The sequence below is a fragment of the Lissotriton vulgaris genome, chromosome 4_1, assembly GCF_964263255.1.
Source record: "Lissotriton vulgaris chromosome 4_1, aLisVul1.2, whole genome shotgun sequence".
Taxonomy (NCBI): domain Eukaryota; kingdom Metazoa; phylum Chordata; class Amphibia; order Caudata; family Salamandridae; genus Lissotriton; species Lissotriton vulgaris.
In genome coordinates this window covers 1,080,212,834-1,080,237,415 of record NC_141691.1, presented here as the reverse complement: position 1 = coordinate 1,080,237,415, position 24,582 = coordinate 1,080,212,834, and the positions used below count along the sequence as shown (strand labels likewise).

Genomic DNA, 24,582 nt, shown 5'->3' with positions numbered 1-24,582 from the left:
GCACTTATTCGCGGGGCGCGAACTCACGCGAACAGTGCGAGCAGTGCGAGCAAAATCCGCTGCTCGCGGTTTTGCGGGAAATTCGCAAATCTCGCGGATTGCGGATTTCCCGAAAATCCGTAAAATCCGCGAGCGGAACGGATTTTCCGCCCACGCCTAAGTACGCCTAGGGCCTAGGGAATCGCTGGGGCTACACTGAGCTAACAAGAGTTAGGAAGCAGGAGGCCAACGGGATGCGTGTGCACTGTCTATTCACACACACGCGTTACCATAGGGATACAATGGGAACGTAAGAGTTCGAAACTAGTTGATTTAGGACGCTTCCGGATGTACTAGGAGAAAGCTACTGAAAACTAGGACACTAGGATAGTCAATACCCACAGGAGCACCGGAGTGCCCGCGTTACCTCACCCACAGGTGCCGGGTGCATAGGTGTCAAGTTGTGTCGGGTTTCGTCGCTGAATCCTATGGAGACCTGTAAAGAGATGCTGCAGGCAACCTGGAGAGAAGTGTCCAGTTGGATCCAAGGGCGGATCGAGGATGAAGAGTACCTGAAAGCAGAGGGGACAGAGTCTGGGTCCCTAGCCATAGACCAGGAAGGAACCAGGCGATGTCGCGAAGCAATCAGGTGATGTCGTGAAGCTTGACTCTGCAGCCACATGGACCATGAGGCGTTGACGACGACCAGGAGCTGGATACGGACTGTCCCACGAAGGATCTCGCTCTTGGCGGCGTCGGCTTCCGGATTAGAGTCAACAGGCCTTGGCAAATACAACCCACACAGGAATCGAATATTCGCTTCGAGTTAGACCAGCAAGGTCTAGGGGACTTCTCCTTTTCAGGGAAGTAGGGGCCCACCTGGAGCAACCAGGCAGGCGGTTCAAATTCAAAGGTTCGTCATCACAGAGGCCACTAGCCAACGGGCATATTTACCGGACAGACGCGTGGAGCACAAAAGTACTAGCAGGCCCCACGCGGCACTCGGTGAGTGTGGAGGGCTGTGCGTCGGTGCAAAAGGTGCACGGGGCTGGGGCTTCTCAATCCCCAATGCACAACTTCGAGGGTGCCTCAGAAGCTGCACAAAGCAAAGAGCAGGTTTTTCAAGATGTCCGGTCCCACGTCTCTCGTCGCCTCCACGGGTCTCAGCCTTGCTGTGGCTGTGGATTGGGCTCAAGGAAGTCTGGAAGTCCAGTTCTTGTCAGGCTCTGTGCTTTGGCTCTGGCGGGAGCGTCGACAAAGCAAACCGCAGATCGCTGGATGGTGCCTGTTTGCACAGGGTGGTCACTCCTTGACTACAAGGGAGATTCTTCAGTCTTCTAGTTGCAGTAGAATGTTGAAGGTCCAGAGTTTAGTTTCAAGTTTCAGTTCAGGATAAATCTAAAGTCTCTTGACTCAGCTCCTATCTTTATACCAATCAAAAGGGCTGGATTACCTGCTAGGTCCCTCCTATGGGTGGGACCAGGGAAGGGGGTGGTTACACCCCTTTCCCTTTGTCCAGTTTCGTGCCAGAGCTGGGGCTGGAGTGCCCCAGAAACTGGTTTGAACTGGACTATGCATGGAGCACCTCGTGTGCCCCAGGCAGTGTCTCATTTCATTCATCCCTCTCTGCCCCAATATACTATGGTCTGTCTGGGGTGGTGCTAGCACCTCCCTAGACAGCAAACCTATTGTCTAATCCTCCCTCGCTGGAAGGACTCCCAGCAGTAGGAGGTCAGACTTGTGTCTGGCAGCAGCATCCATTTTGTGATGCTGAGGCTCTGGTTAACTTTAACCGGGATTAACAGGAACAACATGTCTTCTCCCTCTCGAAGGGTGGATTGCTACCCCCGTCGTCCGAACTGGTGAGGGGGTAGTATTCCAAAGCGTATGACACCTTACACGACATGTTTTGATAAAGCCAAACCAAAGTTAGCATTCAACCGAGAGGATTATAATGCACTTAAGAGTATATGGTATGGCTATATCATAGAACAGCTATAAGGACATGGTTCCGAAAGCTGCAGACAGGCTCAGCTCATGCTAGAGCACCATCTTACATAAAACCAAACACTCTGCCTCCAGGATTGTTAAGGCCTGCCATAGGAGTGACTTATAGGTATATATGTGTCTATATATAATGGTAGGTATAGGAATACTCTACCTAAGCAAGGGGTGATTACACGACCTTGCCCCAGCTGAGTGATCAGCCAGTTGTGTCAATTTGGATGGCCAGCCAGGGGTGGCATAATTCATGCTGCAGCCCCTGGTAGGCCTTGGATGCACCTATGCCCTGGGTACCTATGGTACACTATACAGGGGCAATAAGAAAAGTGTCGAAACGAAATGGCACTCCTGATGAGACGCTGTCTCTTAAGATATCAATTCAATGAAGGTCTGAAAGGTATGTGGCAATGAACAAATTCATCAAGTTCAACACACAAAATTTAATTGAATTAACTGTGATTCATAGTACAGTTATCCGCTGTAATGATATTTCCTCTCATTATACATTGTGTATCATCCAGTTGCAATACATCAGTCCCTATGCATTTAGGGACGCATGCCCTTCATCAGGGGACATCATCGCAATCTGTAAAAAAAGGTAAGTGTATTCAGGAGGGGGTTCACCCTCGCAAGCAAATATACGCGAGTAACAAATAAAGTACCAAATTATAAGCAAACATTCTCGTTCTGGCTCCCAGGTCACGGGCGGAAATACCCTTGAGTGGGTCACCATGCGATGCGCGTAGTGATGATGTTAGTGGTAAAATATTGAAGTATGAGTAGAAAAAAGTAATCGAGTCCGTGAGTCTAATGTCTCCTGTGAGTTCACTGAAAGAGCGTGACCATGCTATGTTCTCATTGCTATGTGGCATGTCTTTGAATCCGTGTGTCTAGGTAAAAGAAAGAGTGAATTGTGCTAAACGGAAACGTTGAATATCAGTGAGTACAGACTAGTGAAAAAAACGCCAACTCATGAGAGTAGTAACACGCTCTATGAGTGTAAATTAAGTACCAACGTTGCGAGTGAAATAAAAGTGTGAATAGTGCCAAACAGAAACTGTGGATGCAACACCTCATATGTGGCATGTATTCGCAATCAAGTTTGTGAACCGGGAAAGTGTAGCCGGGATGAATTAAATGACGGGGTGACGTCTGTTTACGTGCATAATAAACATAATAGACAGACTAGTGAAAGGACAACGGAAAAACCTGATTGTACAATGGAATAAGCTCCAAAAAATAGATTATACAAGACGAAAAAATAATAATAAATTAAAAAATGTAAAATAATGCTAGCGATTACACATGTAAACGGAAACGTGAACATGGATAGCAAGCTAAATTTGGCAGCTTGCTATCCAGGTATGTCAATGGCCGACCACGCCAGAGAAAATGTACAAAATCAAATGACAAAATCAGTAAAAATAGCTGATAGGGAGCATGGGGCTCGGGTACAAAAATGTTATCCAGCCCGTGAGGAGAAAGGAACGGGCCATATGGAAGGGGGAGAAGAAAGTTATTCCTTGCTTGATACCATGCTAGAAAGCCCTCCTGCAAATGCCCCAATGTACCCTGCCCTGACGCCTCGCACCCCGCATGTCCCCCGCCACCGCACACTCCTGCCCCCACTGCCCCTCTTACTGTTCTCCCTGTCACACCGACCCTCCTGACCTTTCCTACGGCACCAACCACGCCCGTTAACCCTGTCCTCGCTGCGGGAACGACAACAAGTCTCCATCCGCCCAACCCCTGCGGCTTTACCCCTACCCGCACTTTTCCTACTTCCCCGTGGTCTACAGTTAAGCAGGATTCATGTAAATTGTTGAATTCCCCCCGACTGGCCTCCCTGCGCTCTGCAGTCAGCTTTTTGTCCCTTCGAGAAAATGACCTACAGAAGCAACAGTGTGAATGTTGGATAAATAACAGGACTATTTATACCTTTAAAGAAATATGGTCCACCTTTTCTCAGTGGACGATTATGGAACAGACCACTTGGGCTGAATACATGTGTACTTTGGTCATGCAAAAATGTGAGAATGCGCTTATGCAGATACCCACCGGATTAATGCACCTTAGGTCGCAAATAAAAAGAGGCGATGTTCAGGGAGAGGGGATGTTTGGCGCTGTCTGTTTAAATGGCTTACTGTGATATGACCGCTTTTTCCAACACCCCTCTAGAAACAGCTATGCCATGAGAGAGGGGGCCCCTGTCTTTAACACACTTACTGATGCCCAAAATAATGGCCATGGGGCTGTTGAAGCACACTGGCGCAGGCTTTGGGTTCATGTTCCTTGGAAAAGGTCAGTAGTAATGCAGTTAAAAGGACAATTACCAGATCCCTGGAAGAATCCGGCTGCCTTTTACAGAGAATTAGGTCAGATTATATCTGCAGGAACTCTCGTTCTCGAGGATATAGATTTGCTTTTTGGTACGTTGTCCCCACTGAAATTTGGTACAAGATTTGACATACTGACCATGAAGTGGCATTGGGAGGTAAATGGGCTGACCTAGAGGCTATGGAAGAAGCAAGGGTAGGAGGGACTAAACCAGAAGCTGCCATCCTGTCTTTGCACAGTAAAATAATGATGTTTATGAAAGCACTTTTGCCCGAAACGGTCATTAACTGGGATAAAATAAACGCCTGTAGGCAGTGAAAAGAAGAGAATGTGGCTGACTTCTTTACCCATTTTGAGACAGAATACAAGGGACATAGTGGTTTGGATCCCCGAACCCCAGGTTCTGGCCCAGTGTTTGTCGATAAGTTTGTCGGCCACCTGCTTCCTGAGATCTCCGCCAGGCCTAAGAAAGTTGAAAGTACGTGGTCTGCTCAAACTATGACTGGTATCTAGGCTATGGAACAATATCACAAGAATAGGGAGAATGAAGATAGAGACAGGGAAAGTAAGAAGGTTAGGGATCTTAAGACTAGGGCACTTCTGCAGCAGGCTTACCCTCTCCGAGGTCCCGATGCCCGCAGGAATTTTAGACCTCAACTCCAACCCCTTCCGAGGGCTGGCCAGTCTACCCCCTCAAGCCCTCAACGTACGGGAGCCCTCCAAACAGATCAGTGTGCTTATTGTAAGGGGTACAGCCATTGGATAGATGAGTGGCCCGTGTTAGCTGAAAACATAAGAACAGGGAAGACTTGGCCTCGCGCTCCTAGGGGAGCGAGGCCGACTAGGGATCATGGCCCGCCCCATCCACAGGATAAAGAACGTAAGCCCAGTGATGACGCACCCGTCTGGCCGCGCCCGGCCAATAGGTTTGATGGGTACGAAGCAACACACACTTATTACAATGATGATTATGATGAAGTTGATGAGACAGGATCCTACCAAGCATAGGACAGCCAGGAAAGGGGTATTATCAGAGTGCAAATTCCAGTGGATCAAAGGGGCCCGTATGTTCAAATGTCAGTTGTGGGGAACGATAAGAATTTTCTTTTGGATACTGGGGCCACCAGGTCTTCTATTGCACGTCTGTCAGTCCCGGAGGCACCCCTTTCTGGCAATATGAATGTCTCCGTGGGTTTTGCTGGGACACCCGTGACCAGTCCTGTCTCTGAACCCCTCCCTCTCGATATTGGCCCTGCACATATTGACGCTCCCTTGGTTCTTACTACAGGTTGCAGTGAAAACTTGTTAGGCATGGATTTACTGAAAGCTATGTATGCGACCATATCATGTAGTCCCCAAGGTGTATCCCTTACAATTTCTCCCACCACAGCTTCCTATATGTACCTGTCCGGTCCGCTCCCACCAGAGTTGCAGTCTTTACCTTCCTCCCACTGGGCATCATCAGACACTGATGTAGGGTGTCTCAACATACCCCCTCATGTGGTACGCATCCAGCCAGGTGCACTTCTCCCCCGCCTCCAGCAGCATAGACTACCCGCGGAAGGAGAAATGGCCCTTTTGACAATAATATCTAAATTGATGGACAAGGGCGTAGTGGAGGAGACACGTGGCAATATCTGTAACAGTCCCATTATTCCTGTTCTTACCAATGGAGATGCTCTCTCCCCTAAAATATACCGATTACCCAATACCCTGTTGTTCCCGACATTACAGCCCTCTTAACAATGGTCCCTTCTGACGCCACACACTTTTCTGTCATAGACCTGAAGAATACTTTTTTCAGCATTCCTATATATCCTGACAGCAGACAATTCTTTGGTTTCTCCCTTGGTGGGCGGAGCTTTAGATTCTGCCGCGCCCCTCAAGGTTTCACAGAGAGCCCCAGTATATATAGTCAAGCCCCAAAAAGTCAACTAGATTCCTTGGAACTCCCCGATAATTCCACACTATTACAATATGTAGATGACCTCCTCATTGCTGCAAATTCTGCCCCAACATGTAAAGAAGCTACTCTCTGTCTGTTACGCCACCTTGCCCTCCATTACCACAGAGTCTCTTTGAAAAAGCTTCAGTTTTGTCAAGAGAAGGTGACCTACTTAGGTCATCTCCTCTCGAAGGAGGGAAGGCAGCTCATCGCTGATCGTGTAGCCATTATCAATGCTATGATGGCCCCACAAACACAAAAGCAGGTGTGAGCCTTCATAGGCCTAACCTCATACTGTAGACAGTGGATTTCCAATTTACTGGCCATGTCAAACCTCTTCTTGCCCTCACCACTAAAGACATATCAGACAGTTCCTTTCCATGGGCTACAGAGCATGCGCAGGCCTTCCAAGATTTGAAGAGGGCCCTGTGTACTGCTCCAGTCCTCGGTACTCCTGACTATCGCAAACAATTTTTTTCTTTTTGTACATGAGACAGACGGCTGTGCATGCGCTGTCCTGAACCAGATGTTTGGATGTCACCAACGGCGATGTGCCTATTTTTCAGCCACCTTAGATCCAGTTGCAGTAGTCTACGGACGACAGCTGCGGCCGCCCTCATGGTCCGTCAGAGTGCGGGAATCGTCATGAACTACACCCTGACTCTGATGGTCCCCCATTCTGTAGATACCCTCCTTAATAACACCAAGACACAGTACCTCACTAACGCACGACTTACAGGATATGAATTGACACTCTTTGCCAGCCACATTAACATCAAAAGATGCACTGCACTGAACCCCACCACATTACTCCCACTGGATACTCAGGATGCCCGCTTAGACCCACTGTATATTGAGGACAGAGGAGGAGACGAAGGGACGGGTTGACTTACAGGATACCCTGATTGCAGAACCAGAAGGTACACTGTATGTGGACGGATCATGTCTCAGAGGGCCAGATGGTAACACTTCAGCCGCCTACGCCCTCACGACATTGGGGCAAGTAGTAGAAACAGCTCAGATTCTGCAGTGCTCTACTCAGGCAGCAGAATTAGTGGCCCTCACTAGAGCCTGCGAGTTAAGCAAGGGAATAACAGTAAATATCTATACTGACAGTCAGTAGGCCTTCGGGGTGGCCCACAACTTCGGGAGGTTGTGGAAAGAAAGGAATTTCCTTACTTCCCATGGGACCAAGATTCAACATGGCCCCCTAATTCACCGACTGTCAGACTCCCTGACACTCCCCAGAAAGGTGGCCATTATAAAATGTAAGGCCCATAAGAAAGTGACAGATGATGTTGGGAAAGGCAATGCTCTGGCTGACCAGACGGCCAGACAAACAGCTCTTAGGAAAAGGGAAGGAATGTATGTAGGAGGTCCTGCTAGGTGGGTGGCAGACGAGGGCATGGTTGAAAGCACAGTACAGAGTGTGATTGTGGAAGGAACAATTAGCAAAGGAGGGAATTGATGGTTGCTGGGTCCGTACGACTATAGAAAGACAATGGATGTTACCTGACAGTCATGTGCTAGCAGTAGTTACGATGGCCCATGGTCCAGCCCACATTAGTGCAAAAGGGATTTGTAAACTGTTGGAACCTACATGGTACAACTCTAAGATACCAGCATATGCTGAAAAGCTGGTTAAAACATGCATAATTTGCCTAATGTATAACCCAGGAAAAGGCACAGTTACTCCTAAGGGAGGATTCTCTCCTACCTTCCCTTTTGAAGTCCTCCAAATGGATTATTTTCCAGATGGACAGGTGTAACAATTTAAAATATGTCCTGGTGGTGGTCTGTACCTTCAGCCGATGGGTGGAAGCCTACCCCGTCAAAGACTGCAACGCTATCACTACCGCCAAAGTGCTATTAAAAGAGTACCTCCCCCGATTCAGTTTACCCCACTTGGTGTGGAGTGACAACGGGACACACTTTACGGCTCAAATTATGGGATATGTCTGTACAGCATTGGGTATAAAACTAAAATTTCATGCAACTAACCACCCCCAGTCAGCAGGTCTAGTGGAGGTATACAATGGCATCCTAAAAACTAAAATGGCCAAAGTAGTAGCCGAGACAGGTGTCACTTGGGTTGATGCTCTGCCCTTGGCCCTACTGTCCACAAGAACAATGGCCCACACCAGAATAGGGCTATCTCCCCATGAGGTTGTGTTCGGGAGGCCTGCCAATGTATGGGGTGTCCCACGGCCTAAGAAACTGTCTGACGTTGAATACCCTGTATTAACTGATTATCTGTACAGTCTAACTAATACCTTTCGTACTCTTTATCACCAGGTGCACGAGGCCCTACCTGACAAAGGCGAGTGACTGGGTCCTGATCCGGAACTTTCAACGGACTAAGAGCCTCAAGCCCCGCTGGACACAGCCCTGTCAGGTGTTACTGGCCACCCGCACCGCTATGAAAGTAGAAGGTCGGTAGAATCGGGAGAATGCGTCGCATTGCAGGCGTGTGCCTCTGCCCCTCCCCTATGATCAGTGGGTAAGGGAAGGACAAGGAGGCGCAGAAACAGAAACAGTCCCGAAGTTTGTCCCGTTCAGTGATGCCAGATACATTCTACATCTACGGAAGCAGAGAGTGACAGCATACTGAAAGGAATGGTGGAACCCTCCCTTAACTCTGCTCAACACCAAGGACAATTTTTTCCCGACCATACTGTTCCTACTTCCGACCGATATAACTTGCGCCCCCGGGGGCAGGCTTGCCCTTGACTTTGCCAAGTGCCGATAGGCTGTAGAGCTGTGATCTTCCCAGACAAGAGTAGTTCTGGTGTGTCAGACTAAGGTATGCCATAGGGCTCCTTGGCACCTGCGCCCAGTGAAGCAACCACCAATCACAGACAGCCACTAGAGGTCCCTGGCTTAGCACAATGGCAGCTGTCCAAAACGCCCGAATCCAGAAACCAGACGTCTGTCTCCGACATAGTAAATGCTTCATGGCCACAGTGGTGGCGCTATTTGTCTCCCTCATCCTGTCTATCCTTGGTTGGCTGTTAGTAAGCCACCATCCTGTTACCTCACCAACTCCTACACCGACTCCTGTAGAGCACCAATATTACACGCTACCAGCTCACTAATTACCCCGCCATGCAGAATTATTCCACAACACCTTCATCCAAATGTTGCATCATCACCAGCTGATCATGAACACTTCCAACTGCTGGGTGTGTGGACTGATGCCACATTCCATGATACACCCTGTCCCATTCTTTCCTTACCCATTTTTGATCTCTGGGTCTTGTCTTGCATGGTGGATGTTGATGCAGGAGGCCTACACTGTCAATGGTACTGCCAATTCTGTCCTTGGGACATTCCGCAATGACTTCTGGCGGAACAGATCTGGCAATGCCACTGCTCCTTTTTGGACGTTCAGCTCTTCCACATTGCTATTACCACCAGATGAACTCAGTGAGATGGTAGTATTCAACTCAACCACTCGACAGACATTTTCTAGATTCCGCACCAGAAGGATACTGCCTGATGAACGAAACGCTCTGAATGTCATAAATGTGCAAGGCCGTGTCTGCATCCATGGCCTAGGGACTAAAAAAGCTGGTACCAGTACGTGTGATATCACTAAAGCCTTAAAATCTACACCTCCTCCGAGCTGGTGGCATCCCCCAACACCTATTTCATCTGTGGCACTGCCGCCTACACTTGGCTCCCCGTAACAGGTCTGGTACCTGCTATCTGGCCTTCCTCCTTCCACCAACGTATTCTACCCATTGAGGTTACCACCTGTCAATGAAGGGCGCCTAGCGCCGCTCACGTAGTGGCGTCGTATCAGCCGAGGATACAGCAGGCCAGGAAGCCGGGGACTTCTTTAAAGGTTTCCTTCCATTCTGGGGCCCCACGGCAAACAGTCGAGCTGTACGAGGACTGACCAGGGTCCTTGAGGCCACCATCACAGTAACAGCTGGTGCCCTCTCCAACATCACTGCAGAGCTACAGGTGGACCGCCTCATACCGCTCAAAAACCGCATGGTCCTCGACGTCATCCTTGCTGATCGTGGAGGTGTATGTAAATTGATCGGCTCCAGCTGCTGCGTGTACATCCCAGACAACGCACCTACAGTGTACGATGCCATCAAATGTCTGCATCGCCTTTCTTCTGAAATTCATCTGGATGAAGGCAACTGGTCCCTCATAGGCTGGATCTGGGGTCTTCTTTCCCAGTGGGGTTGGAGGGTCCTCATCTTCCTTGCCTTGGGAGTAGCTGTCCTGGTCTCTTGCTGTTTGTGCTTTCAGTGCCTGTCAGTGCTCTGCACAATGTGTGTCCAGACCATCAAGCCTCCACCCTCTAACATTCACAACACCAATATGATGATGATGCTCCAACAAGAAACAGATGGTCTTATGAACATTGACATTTCTTAAAGTATTTGCCACTCAATGGCAGAAGGAGGGTCTGAGGAAAAGTGTTTTTATGATCGGCATCATTTGTACCGGGACTCCATTGTTTTTTTCATTGCCATCTCGTGTCAAACACTTCCACATGACCCACCTGGTTGTTTCTGCTGATGCCCGAGAAAAATCTAAACTGACACGACAAAGACCATCTTGCAGCCTGCATTTCTGCACAGGAACTGTCGCACACCCAACCCCCTGTTCTTTGCAGTTCAACAGAAAGCCATGAGACACCCACTCCCTGTGTAAACAAGCTTGTTTTCCATCTCCGGCTCCCAGCCTGGTAAACATCCTTGACACCGTGATCAGGTTATCTGGACAATGGTCTGACTGTTGGGCCCTGATCAGGGCGATTAAACAATGACTTGAAAGACCGGCTTTGATCAAGCAGAGTGAACAATGATCTGTGTACCAAGCCTTGACCAGGTCACCAACTACAAACATCATCTGGATCTGGTTATCACTGCAAACACTGCCTTGATTGAACAATGGACTAACAACCAAAAGACTGGGATGAAAAATGTATAAAAGGCTTGTAAGCTACAGAGTGAAGTAGCAGCCTCCTCTGGCTTGTCTCTGACTAGCTTAGGACTCTGTTTCATAGCCCGGGCTATTGAAATAAATCTGGGTTCCACCTGCAGATAAAGGCTCCTGTGTCTCCTTTTACTAAGTATGGAAGATATGGAAGACTAGGGCGGTTCCCCCGCCGCTGAGACCCAGTAAGTGGGTTTAACCGGTTCTTCAGTACCCTGATACATCCGCAACTATACGGATCACCAGGTTGGTGGTGTTCACACATGTGCAAGTGGTTGGAAGCTAGCATGTCAGCTTGTACTGAATGTAGGTATGTGTGTGTGTTCAGTTGTCCAATGTTTGCTTGAAAAATCTGGATGGATCAAGTCGCAGAACGGGTTTACCCGCTCTGTGTAGTCTGGTATGTATATTCTGCCAAAATTCAAGAAACTCAATATTGATTGGAGTTTCTTCATGGTGTATTGTGGTTGTACAACTTAACACTTCTCAAGGACATGGGTCTCTAGGCTTTTGCTTTCAATTGCCCACTTGTATTCTAAAAACAGGACATTGAGGTGCTCTATTTTTGATTTGTTTTATATCGACATAGGACAATGTCTGGTCATCATATTCTTGCAAAAGTTCTATAACCCGGGTTGAAAACAACCCAGGGCTGTTTTTATACCCCTGAGGTAATCGAAAGATTTGTTTTGAGACCGGAGAGGGCTAAATGAGGTAAAATACCTGCTTTCAGACGCTATGTTCTGGAAGAAAAATCCATTTGAAATATCTAAAGTGGTTTTGTATTTTTTCCGAACTAAGTTATTCATAAGTGATACTTGTAGCTGTGATCAAGTGTCTGTAATCTAATACTAGTCAATATGAAAGGTATAATTTCATTACTGGAAACAAAGGATTATTCATAGGGGAGGTGCAACTTTCAATTACACATTGGTTAATTAATGTATCTTTATAGCTCCCCCTCCAGTTGGAGTTGCATCTTGTATAAGCAATGCAGGACGCTCACTCTTGTATCCGGTGTTTCCACCTGGATGTAGTCACTCAATGCTACTACCACCAGACAACCCATCAGGTGCCGGCAAAGTATTGTGACTTCTGCTGTGCAGTCCAGCATGGTCCGAGCACACTCCCTGCTCAGAAGCAATGTTCTCAATATCCGTGGCATGCCTGACTTTAAGCCCAGCTACCTTTTTCTTTGTGGATTGAGGAGTGGACTGCTTACACTTGTCTTCCTATTATAATATGAAGTCAGAAGAGTGTTGGGAGTTCCCCTTCGGTTTCACATACTCTTTTTGCTATGCGCTCTGATCGTCCACCTCTCTCCAAGCATTTCTCGGATGATTCCTGAAAGGAACAAGATGAACGTGTATCCATATCCTGATACCTGTCAGTCATTTTAATATTATCCTGGTTACACAAGTTATAGCGCTTTTCAGTGGTCACCTGTTGAGGAGATCCCACTTCTTCGTAGCAGAAAAGTCTGATGCCTGCTTGAGTTTTCCTTTTCAAAATGACTTTTAATATGTGGTTTAATGGGTCTGGCTCCCAAATTATCTCTACTTCCTGTTGCATAGGTTTCTTAGATAATTCTAGGGATTTTGTGCTCCTGTTTCTTAGAGTCAAATTTGTAAGCAGCATAAAGGCAAATACTGAGGCAAATACTGTGGCAAAGTTGCCCATCAGTTTTATCTCCAAATCCAGGGCAGGTGCTGCCCTTACTTATTTTCAATCTGTCTAACCACCTCAGGCAAAACAGCTTATGAGGGTGTACCGTGTGTTCTGATATATACTGCAACAAAGACTGTACCCAAAGTGAAGCAGTCTTCCAAAAGGAGAGCCATTCCCATTGGCAGGCATATCATGAGAATTCTATGCATTTCCTGAAGTCCCGTAAGGGGACACGCTGCTTCAAGCTGGCTTGTTTTTTGTGCAATCCAGAACAGAATTTCCTTCCGGCTGGAGGGAATTTTACACATAACAGCATTGATAGTCTGTGAACTAATGTCAGGTGTAGCCAATTGTGGCTGCGCAGCTTGAGCAACCCTCGCAGGATTTATTGTTCGCATAACAAACTGTGTTAAGCATATTATATGTTTTAACCATATCTATATATAACATACGTAGGTCCGGAGCTGTCGGATTGCTTATATCTGGATAGGTTGTGTAGCCCGCTAAGACTAGCCATGTTGTTCCCTCATTGCTAAGGGGCCTTGTCTAACACTATTGTTTGTATGTGGTAGGGCGCCTTCAAACCAATTTTAGTTTTCTTGGTAAGTTACTGGCATTTCTAGTGCTTCATAAAACGTTTCGTTGTTAGGAACTGTATCTGCAGAATATGAATGAAACAGCCTTGTAGTTATATTAGATGCTGGGAATTTAGCCCATGAATAGAATACCTCTGTCATTGATGACTGGTGGGCATCAAGCACAAAGGTAACATCACCACCAGTATGCGGTAGTCCACGTTATAACAACATTTGTGTAACAACATGTCTGCAGTTAACTTTTATGTTAATTGCTGGTTCGTCCTCAGACATTTGAATATGTGGAATTCAGAGAAGGTACTAATATATGGGGATCCTTTGAAAGGTTTAAGCTTGAACAACCTACAGCCAAAATGTAGGATTTACCAACTCAATTGAGGAGGATATTTTTTTCTCTAACACCAAGGACGTCTCCTGCTAGTAGGTAAGTAGGGATCTTTGAGTTTACAAAAGAAAACTACTCCAGTGGGCCATAAAAAACAACCCAAGCCATGTGGAATAGCTTATACTTTGTACCAAACAAGAGGGACAAAGGGGCAAGTTTAAAGAGGTCCAGCATACATGCCCCACAATTACAGTGAGCAAAAAAAGAGTATGGAGTACTTCAGAATCAGAGTGAAGGAACGTAGAGTTGCAGGTGGGAGTAACACCAATGAATGGTCGTCCCACATGGAGTAGAAACAGTGGGGGTGGGTTTCCCTTGTCGGAACTAGGGCTCTCACATACCTAGCAAGCTTCATCATATGGGAACATACACAGATGGTACTAGCAATGACGGAATTAATTATATCAAACAATATTTTTCTATTCAACGGGGAATGGTTTAAACAGACTCAGGACGTAGCAATGGGCTCCAAAGTTTCCCCAGCATATGCTAATATCTTTATGGGCTGGATGGAGGAATTTTGCATCTGGAGCCCAGGAGCAAGTCTTTGGAATGAACATGACCTCTACTGGGGAAGGTTCATGGACTACTGCCTAATGATCTGGACAGGTCCAGAACAGTTATTGAATGAATTCTTTAACTATCTTTATGGGAATGATATGAATATAAGATTCACCACCAACCATAGCTCGACTAAAATAGTCTTCCTGGACGTAGAATTGCACACAAAGGGAGGCAAAAATTTGAGCACGATGTACCGAAAACCAACTGCGTGCAATGCAGTTTTGCATGCTAAGAGTGCGCACCCCAAGCACCAAATAAGAGCCATCCCATTCGGGGAGATGATTAGGGCAAGAAGAAACTGCTGTGAGAACCAACACTTTATAGACTGTCTTGAAGACATGGAGGGGAGATTCCTCCGCAGAGGTTATTGTAGACTAGATATTCAAACAGCAAAACAAAGAGCGATTGACACAAATCGCTTGTCCACCTTGAAACCAACAAAAAGAAACGTCGCAAACTCAGAGTCAATAAGGGTTATTGCTAACTATACCCCAACTAGCGTTACTCTACGAGACAGCATGAACAAACACTGGCACATTTTGAAACTGGATAAGACATTGGCAAGCCACATTGGAGTGCATCCTCAAATCACATATCGCAGAGGGAGAACCCTAGGCGCACTACTAAGCCCCAGTTACCCTGTTAAGAAATCAGTAACATGGCTAGATGAACATTCTAAAGGGTTCTACAAATGTGGGCACTGTGGGGTTTGCAAAAATGCTAAAGACAAAACAAGAGATTTCCAGATAGGGAATGGCAGAAAGTACACTATCCTAACGAACATTACATGCAGTACCAAATAAATTGTACATATCATTGAATGTAAATGTTGCAAAATATACGTGGGAAGCACAATAAGGATGCTTAGGGAACGTATAGGAGAATATCTGAAAGCACTAAAACAGAATGACATCAGGTACCCAATAGCTGAACATGTACACAATTGCCCAGCTCAAAATGAAAATAAGAACTTCAAGTTTTTTGGAATTGACCAAGTGAAAATTGATCCTCGGGCGGGTAACAGGGAACTTATGCTACAGAGATGCGAGGCAAGGTGGATCATGCACTTAAAAGCTGTAGAGAACGGCATAAACTTCGACCAGGAGCTTCAATATTTCTTAGGTGACTAAAGTAGGTTTGAAAGACGTATGACCAGAATTGAATTCGAAATAATTCTGCGTGAAATGGGTGCATGCACGCTGTAAATGCACCAGAGCCAATGGCTGGTATTGGTGTTATGATCACCCCTCTTTTTCATTTTTTATTTGAGAACACATCCAGGTTTTCCTGATTCTTATTGGTGTATACCATGGGTACTCACAAACTTTCTCTCGGGGGCCAAATTTACAGTTTGGTTTGTGTCTGAGGGCCGCATCAGTGGGGGCGGGGTCAGTGGGGGAGGGGTGAGACTAGAGCAACAACATAAAACTGACCATGAGGTTGATCACAGATCCCTGCCTTCGTCCACTGAGCGGTCCCGGCATACACCCATCTCTCTCTCGCTTTCTCTCTCGGTCTCCCTCCCTCTCTCTAGCTCTCCCTCCCTCTCTCCTGTCTTCCTCTGTCTCACTCCCTCTCTCTCACTCTCGCTCTCCCTCCCTCTCAGTCTCACTCCCTTTCCCTCCCTCTCCCTCCATTTCCCTTCCTTTCCCTCCCTCTCCCTCCCTCTCACTCACTCCCTCTCACTCCCTCTCCCTCTCACTCCCTCTCCGTCTCCCTCCCCTTCACTCCCTCTCCGTCTCCCTTCCTTGTCCTCCCTCTCACTCCCTCTCCGTCTCCCTCCCTCTCCCTCCATTTCCCTCCGTTTCCCTTTCTCTCCCTCTCCCTCCCTTTCCCTCCATCTCACTCCCTATCCAGTCTCCCTCCCTTTCCCTCCCTCTCACTCAGTCTCCCTCCCTTTCCGTCTCCCTCCCTTTCCCTCTCCCTCCCTCTATCTCCCCCTCACTCCTCTCCCTCCCTCTCTATCTCCCCCTCACTCCTCTCCCTCCCTCTCTATCTCCACCCCACTCCTCTCCCTCCCTGTCCGTCTCTCTCCCTCCCTCTCACTCACTCCCTCTCACTCCCTCCCTCCCTCTCACTCCCTCCCTCTCACTCCCTCCCTCCCTCTCACTCCCTCCCTCCCACTCACTCCCTCCCTCTCACTCCCTCCCTCCCTCTCACTCCCTCCCACTCCCTCCCTCCCACTCCCTCCCTCTCCCTCCCACTCCCTCCCACTCCCTCCCTCCCTCCCTCCCTCTCACTCACTCCCTCTCACTCCCTCCCTCTCACTCACTCACTCCCACTCCCTCCCTCCCACTCACTCCCACTCCCTCCCTCCCTCCCTCTCACTCACTCTCACTCACTCCCTCCCTCCCACTCACTCACTCACTCTCACTCACTCACTCCCTCTCACTCCCTCACTCCCTCTCACTCCCTCCCTCTCACTCACTCTCTCTCACTCACTCCCTCTCACTCACTCACTCCCTCTCACTCACTCACTCCCTCTCACTCACTCACTCCATCCCTCTCACTCACTCCATCCCTCTCACTCACTCCATCCCTCCCACTCACTTCATCCCTCCCACTCACTCCATCCCTCCCACTCACTCACTCCCTCCCACTCACTCCCTCCCACTCACTCCCTCCCACTCACTCTCTCCCTTTCACTTACTCCAATCCTCTCACTCACTCCCTCCCACTCACTCCCTCCTCTCACTCCCTCCCTCTCACTCACTCCTTCCCACTCACTCCATCCCTCTCACTCACTCCATCCCTCTCACTCACTCCATCCCTCTCACTCACTCCATCCCTCTCACTCACTCCATCCCTCCCTTTCACTCACTCACGCCCTCTCACTCACTCACTCCCACTCACTCCCTCCCTCTCACTCCCTCCCTTCCTTCCTCTCACTCACTCACGCCTCCCTCTCACTCCCTCCCACTCACTCACGCCCTCTCACTCACTCCCACTCACTCCCACTCCCTCCCTCTCACTCCCTCCCTCTCACTCCCTTCCTCTCCTTCCCTCTCACTCCCACTCCCTCCCTCCCACTCCCTCCCTCTCACTCCCTCTCACTCACTCCCTCTCTCTCACTCACTCACTTTCTCCCTCCCACTCACTCCTCCCTCTCACTCGCTCACTCCCACTCACTCCCACTCCCTCCCTCCCCCTCTCCCTCCCTCTCACTCCCTCTGACTCCTTCCCTCTCACTCCCTCTCACTCCCTCCCTCCCTCTCCCTCCCTCCCTCTCACTCCCTCCCACTCACTCACTCCCACTCACTCCCTCCCTCCCACTCACTCACTCACTCTCACTCTCTCACTCCCTCTCACTACCTCTCACTCACTCCCTCCCTCACTCACTCCCTCACTCCCTTCTCTCTCACTCACTCACTCTCACTCACTCACTACCTCTCACTCACTCTCTGTCCCCCTCCCTTTCCCTCCCACTCCCTCTGTCACCCTCTGTCATCCCACCCTGCCTGTGGCGCACACACACTCGCAGCCGCACACGAGCTCCCTCTCACTCACTCACTCCATCCCTCTCACTCACTCCATCCCTCTCACTCACTCCATCCCTCCCACTCACTTCATCCCTCCCACTCACTCCATCCCTCCCACTCACTCACTCCCTCCCACTCACTCACTCCCACTCACTCCCTCCCACTCACTCTCTCCCTTTCACTTACTCCAATCCTCTCACTCACTCCCTCCCTCTCACTCCCTCCCACTCACTCCATCCCTCTCACTCACTCCATCCCTCTCACTCACTCCATCCCTCCCTTTCACTCACTCACGCCCTCTCACTCACTCACTCCCACTCACTCCCTCCCTCTCACTCCCTCCCTTCCTTCCTCTCACTCACTCACTCCTCCCTCTCACTCCCTCCCACTCACTCACGCCCTCTCACTCACTCCCACTCACTCCCACTCCCTCCCTCTCACTCCCTCCCTCTCCTTCCCTCTCACTCCCTCCCTCTCACTCCCTTCCTCTCCTTCCCTCTCACTCCCACTCCCTCCCTCCCACTCCCTCCCACTCCCTCCCTCTCACTCCCTCTCACTCACTCCCTCTCTCTCACTCACTCACTTTCTCACTCCCACTCACTCCTCCCTCTCACTCGCTCACTCCCACTCACTCCCACTCCCTCCCTCCCCCTCTCCCTCCCTCTCACTCCCTCTGACTCCTTCCCTCTCACTCCCTCTCACTCCCTCCCTCCATCTCCCTCCCTCCCTCTCACTCCCTCCCACTCACTCTCACTCTCTCACTCCCTCTCACTACCTCTCACTCACTCCCTCCCTCACTCACTCCCTCACTCCCTTCTCTCTCACTCACTCACTCTCACTCACTCACTACCTCTCACTCACTCTCTGTCCCCCTCCCTTTCCCTCCCACTCCCTCTGTCACCCTCTGTCATCCCACCCTGCCTGTGGCGCACACACACTCGCAGCCGCACACGAGCTCTTAACAGGTCTTTAAAAGACCATTTGCATGTTAATGTGGCCTTTGTATTTCACCTCTTCTTAGGCCCCAGCAGCTTTACTCTGGCCATTGCTAGGATCGCCCGGCCGTCAGCTCCTACAGAGCAGCAGAGTCTCTCGCGCTGCTGCAGACAATTAAAAAAAAAAACGTAAAACACAGGTCTGATGTCTCAAGGGTCCGCGGGCCGCCAGGAAAGGCTTGCCGGGCCGCCCCAGGCCCGCGGGCCGTAGTATGAGTATCCCTGGTGTATGCTATATACCGTTTAGATTTTTTGCATACCTTTAGAGCACCAGATTAGAATAATTGACCTCAGACCATAACAACAATTCTTAATAATTTCATCCATAAAATGTCTCAACCTTGACCCATGATGAATTATTACATGCACTGATGTGTGAGAACACTCGAAAGGATGGAATAAGAAGTTACTTATTCCCTCATGACTTATTTCTTAGGACGTCAATCAGCTGAATAGAGGTTTAAGATTTCATTTGTATGACAAATAGTTTGAGGGGGGGGACTAATGGAGTCCGTGGGACTTGATACAGTTCTGTTTTTATGATTATATTGAGAGATCTGTCTTGGGAGCTACCGGTTCTGCACGAACTTCCTAAAATATTGTATTAGTATTTCTCTTTTTAATATGGCCGTGTGATATATTGCTACGAACTTCCAGTTTTGTTCTCAGCATATCTATTAATTCTATAGACCTTAATTAATTCTTATATCATTCCATGGACACCATCTCAAGATGGTGGCCAGTACATTCCGATTTGGAAGTCCCTTCTCGGTGTCTGCATGATACCTTAACAGCACCAATCCCGAAAACGGACTGGCTCGATAACGTACATTTCCTAAATTATTAGAATGGGAACTTCTCCTGTTGATTTGGCTGTGTGGCTAATTGTTATAATCTTTAGATTTGTTTTCAGACTATGTACTATTTCCATAGACCAAATTGTTCATATTACTCCGTGGACACCATTTCAAGATGGCGCCCATTACAGCTAGAGTTTGGTAGTCCCTTCTCGGTGTCTGCGCAATACTTATCAGCGCAGAACCGGTAGATGGACTTGTTCGCCTGCACACGGGCGGGACGCAACCTAAGTACTGCTTTGCCCGATATGAGGTAAGAGACTGCTACACATGACAATGTTGTTTTTTCTCCCCGGTATCAAGGCTAGAGGGACATCATTAACAACCCGCTCCCTCACTAATTTTTGCAGGTCAACAAAGACCACTGCATCGCGGCAGATCTACATAAAGGAGATAGCTCTGGATATATTACTGTCTAACTTCGATATTATATGGCCTGGAAATAGCGTTGGGAATAGCGAATTGTATATAATATTGAATCAAGGTAAGGGTCACTGAGAATACCATAACCCTTTTTTTAGGTCTCGCCTGTCGATGCGCATGCGCATCGAGCTTGCGAGACTATGGGGGCTTAACCACTCTTTAACTAACTTGCAAGGAATCATGGCGATTCCTTGCAGTGCCCGTGACTTTTAAGCTCAATGCGCATGCGCATTGAGCTTAAAAGCGCGTGCACATCAGTTCCCTCAGCCACACTCCAGGCCCCTGCTGCTTTCACACTCTCTCCCCGCTCCGCCCCCTCCCCTGCCCGCCGTGTCGCATTTCTCCTCCCCCTATCTGCCTTCCCTCCGTCTGTTTCCTCTCCCCGCTCCGCCCCCTCCCCTGCCCGCCGTGTCGCATTTCTCCTCCCCCCTCCCCTTCTCTCTCCTCCCTCCGTCTTGCTTCTCCAGCACACCCGGCCTCACTTCTCTTCCCCCTAATTACACTTCTTTCACTGCCGCCAGGCTGCTGTCACTTTATCTCCCCACTGCCCCACCCCCATTAGTGTCCTAACTACACTTCCAAGTCTCGCTACCTCGCCGCCTCCTCTCTATCCCTCTCTCTCCGTTCTTTTCCCATCTCTCCGTCCTCCCCTCTCCTTTTCTCAATATTCTTGTTTTCATACTTGTTAAACACGGGGTCCGTGCTGTATTTGAGCATGGCGCCGCTTATTTCCATTACACCCTGCCATTGCATGCATGCACACCTTAAAAAGGCTTGCCCGTATTTTCCGCAGAAGACAACAAGGGATCAGTTGCCAGCTTTGCAGGACCGTGCTGTGATGACAATCACCTGCCTTTGTGAGCCGCTGGAAATTCAGAGCATTCTAGTCGGTAAACTTTCTTCTTTTCCAGTCATGCTCATTATTATAGGCTGCCAAGCACTTCCAGCCTGCCATATGCTTCAGAGGGTTGATATTGCCGCACGCATTCATATTTAAAAAACGGACGGCCCTTTATTTTTTATCACGGCAACCACGTTTGGTTGCATGATTCATTCTCTATGTCTGTGTGTTTGATGCATAGCGCTGCCGCTCCAACACACTCCAGTGGGACTAGTACTAGCGCTGCGCTATTAAATAAATACAAAAATAAATTAGTAAGTTACTTTCCAAATCCTTAGTGTCATTACGTATACGGTCAGATACAGCTGACATTCTTACAGTGCAGACCCATCTCTTACACAGCGGTTGAACAAACTCCCAAACCTGCCTCCAAATCAGTTTCAGGTAAGCACTCGTGAAGTGATTAAGAGGAGTAGGTGCCACTGCAGAGTCCCTCGGTTTTACTGTCTCGTTGTCCTGTGTGGGGTTGCTGTGCAGAGGGCATATGCGTACAGATGTCCCACTCCCACGACTTCCAATGCCCTCTCCTCTCATGCTGCTTCAGTTGTGCATAGGCTGTGTGTTCTTTAGGTGCACGGTGCTCATGTTCTGTGTGAACCGTCTCTGCATTTGATACATGCTGTTTCGGTTTTGTATGGGCTGTGTTTGTTTTTGGTGCACGCTGCTCTGACTGTGTGCACTGTCCACCACATCCATCATCATCTCCACCATCACCTCCACATCCACCACGACATCCACCTCCACATCCACCGTGACATCCACCGCCACATCCACCACCACCACATCCACCACATCCACCACCACCGCATCCACCACCACCGCATGCACCACCACCACCACACCCACCACCACTTCATCCACCACCACATCCACTACAACCACCACCCCATCCACCGCATCCACCACCGCATCCACCACCGCATCCACCACCGCATCCACCACCACATCCACCATCACCACCACATCCACCATCACATCCACCACCACATCCACCACCACATCCACCACCACATACACCACCACATCCACCACCACATCCACCATCACCTCCACATCCACCATGAAATCCACCGCCACATCCACCACCACCACATCCACCACCGCCACATCCACCACATCCACCACCACATCCACCACCACATCCACCACCACCACCACATCCACCACCACCACCACCACCACCACATCCACTACCACCACCACATCCACCGCATCCACCACCACCACATCCACCACCAGGTGCAAATGCAATGTTCTTGGATTTTCGTCACAATAAAATACACTGAACATAATCTTCACAAAATTAAATTACAAACGTTTAAGCTTTTGCCATTTATAAATTACAATAAATTTTATTTAAGTATTAATTATTTACATAATTAAAAGCCATTGTTATTTGCAATATCAATACATCTAAGTCACGTAAAGACAACACACATTGCATTACAAATGCTATAGGTGTCACATTTGCGAAAGTTAAAACTATTGACATTGTAACTGACAAAGCTATTACTTTTGCTAGTTTCAAAACCAACACATAAATAAAAAAAGTGTCATTTACAATACCAATTGCTCAAACTTTCCTAATGCGAGACCTATTGCATTTCCAATGCTTGTTTCGATAGATACCTAGTGGCTGCTTTGTCTAAGGAACCTCTTATATGGGGTGACAATGTTGAGACTTTTACTTGATATGTATGTACGGAGGACAAATACTAATCAGGACACCGTCTGCCTAATTCTGTTCTAGATTTTTTGGATACATAATTTGACTGCCAAATGGGAACTTTTTAATATATTGTGAAGCAGTGACTGACTGGAAATAGACTTTGAGAAAAATATTGACTGGAGACAAGGATTCCTGCGAGGTAGGCCATACTTTTTGGGGCTTTACATAGATATATCGCCTGATACCATGCATTGCATACTCTATATAAATGACAGGACAGTATCCTTTATTTCATTAGGTATCGAACACCGCTGAAAATTCGAAGGTAATGGCATCAAGAGTGATGCGCAATTTACATACCTTCACACAGGGGTTTTTATAAACTTAAATACACTATGGTCAATGAGGTTGTTTTGAAATTCACAATGTCACTCAATAACAAGCTGATAAAAAGATTACTTGGTTTTATTTATGTTATTTGTGTTTTTAGCCTCGTGCTTATGTATATATAGGTTAAATGACCGGAGATTTGATAATGAGAGATGATTCTGCTATATTAACACGATGCACATTTTGAATAGTTCCTATGCACCTGGTTGCAATGTTGTGGGCTTTAACAACATGAATTGAGGGAATGATATGTGTATTACAAATGCAATATTCTTTATTGTTTCCAGCCCTGACGAAGACGCAGGTTAACCCAACCACGGCGAAACGCGTTGGCAAAGGGAGTGGAATTTGATGAAAATAAAGACAAGAACTGAGAAAGCCCTACCATTTATTCTCAAAAAGAATTTGCTTTGTGTTTTTTGTGATTTACACATACTTAGACTTTATATGTACCTGTGTGCTCCAAAAAATTATTGTTGTTGGAATCAATGTCCATTATGTAGGAAGACATTGGTCTCAAGGACAAATCTAGTGAGAGCGACAATTATTTTGGTATGCTCAAATAATGTAGCATCCCTGGCAGAGAGGGTTGAGACAAAAGCTTGGAGGCCCTCTTACAATGGAATTCTTTTGTATAGCGAGTTAAAGTCAAGCGTAACAAATTTGAAGTTCACGCCCAGTTTATGTCCTCAAGTTCATTCAACAAGTCATTGGTATCTTATATGTAAGATGGTAGATTGTATAAAAATGGTTGTAGGAAGACATCAATGTATTTGGAAATGCGTTTAGTTGGGGAACCAATACCTGAGATGATGGGCCTACCAGGGAGAAAGTCTCCTGATTTGTGTATCTTACAAAATATGTATTTAAATGGAGCCCGTGGTGCTGGGTTAAACATGCATTCAAATTCAATGTCGGTGATAAGACATAAATCACACCAGTAGGCTTGTCTCAGTATGGTATTCTTAGTTATATCCTTTAGTGGGTTACTGCCAAGTTTGGTGTATGCTAACCCATCAGATAGCGGTCTGACAATTTCTTTTGTGTAGTCTACATCTTGCATCACCACAATGTTCCCATCTTTGTCCACTTCCTTAATAATGATGGCGGGTACACTGGATAGTGTGTCAAGTGCTCTACGTTCATCTCTTTTTAAGCTGTCCCTCTAGGGTTTATGTCCGCCCACATATCTTACCTTTCAATACGTAGAGTTCATGTGTTACTGCCTTGTGGAAGACATCTATTGTGTTATCCATTGGCAAGCTAGGTACAATGTAAGACTACTGTCCAAATTTAGGTTGGATGGACTGTCTAAGTCAGACAGTAAATCTAGCATAGAGGACGGTGGTCTACCAAGCATCATCAAATGAAAGTAGTAGTTGAAGGTCATGCACATCCTTAATAGATCTCAGGCGGGAAAAACACAGATGA

The 24,582-nt window shown here is 47.8% G+C and overlaps 1 protein-coding gene and 1 long non-coding RNA gene across 2 annotated transcripts in view; one reads left to right on the top strand and one right to left on the bottom strand.

Annotated features, from left to right (window-relative positions):
- TRIO (trio Rho guanine nucleotide exchange factor) overlaps positions 1–24,582 on the bottom strand; it is a 5,246,815-nt gene that overhangs the window by 2,542,908 nt on the left and 2,679,325 nt on the right. The window lies entirely within an intron of this gene.
- Positions 19,979–23,496, top strand: LOC147722890 (uncharacterized). The gene is made up of 4 exons (XR_015310049.1): positions 19,979–20,021; positions 20,119–20,252; positions 22,843–22,960; positions 23,439–23,496. It is a non-coding gene; the product is annotated as an uncharacterized LOC147722890 (long non-coding RNA).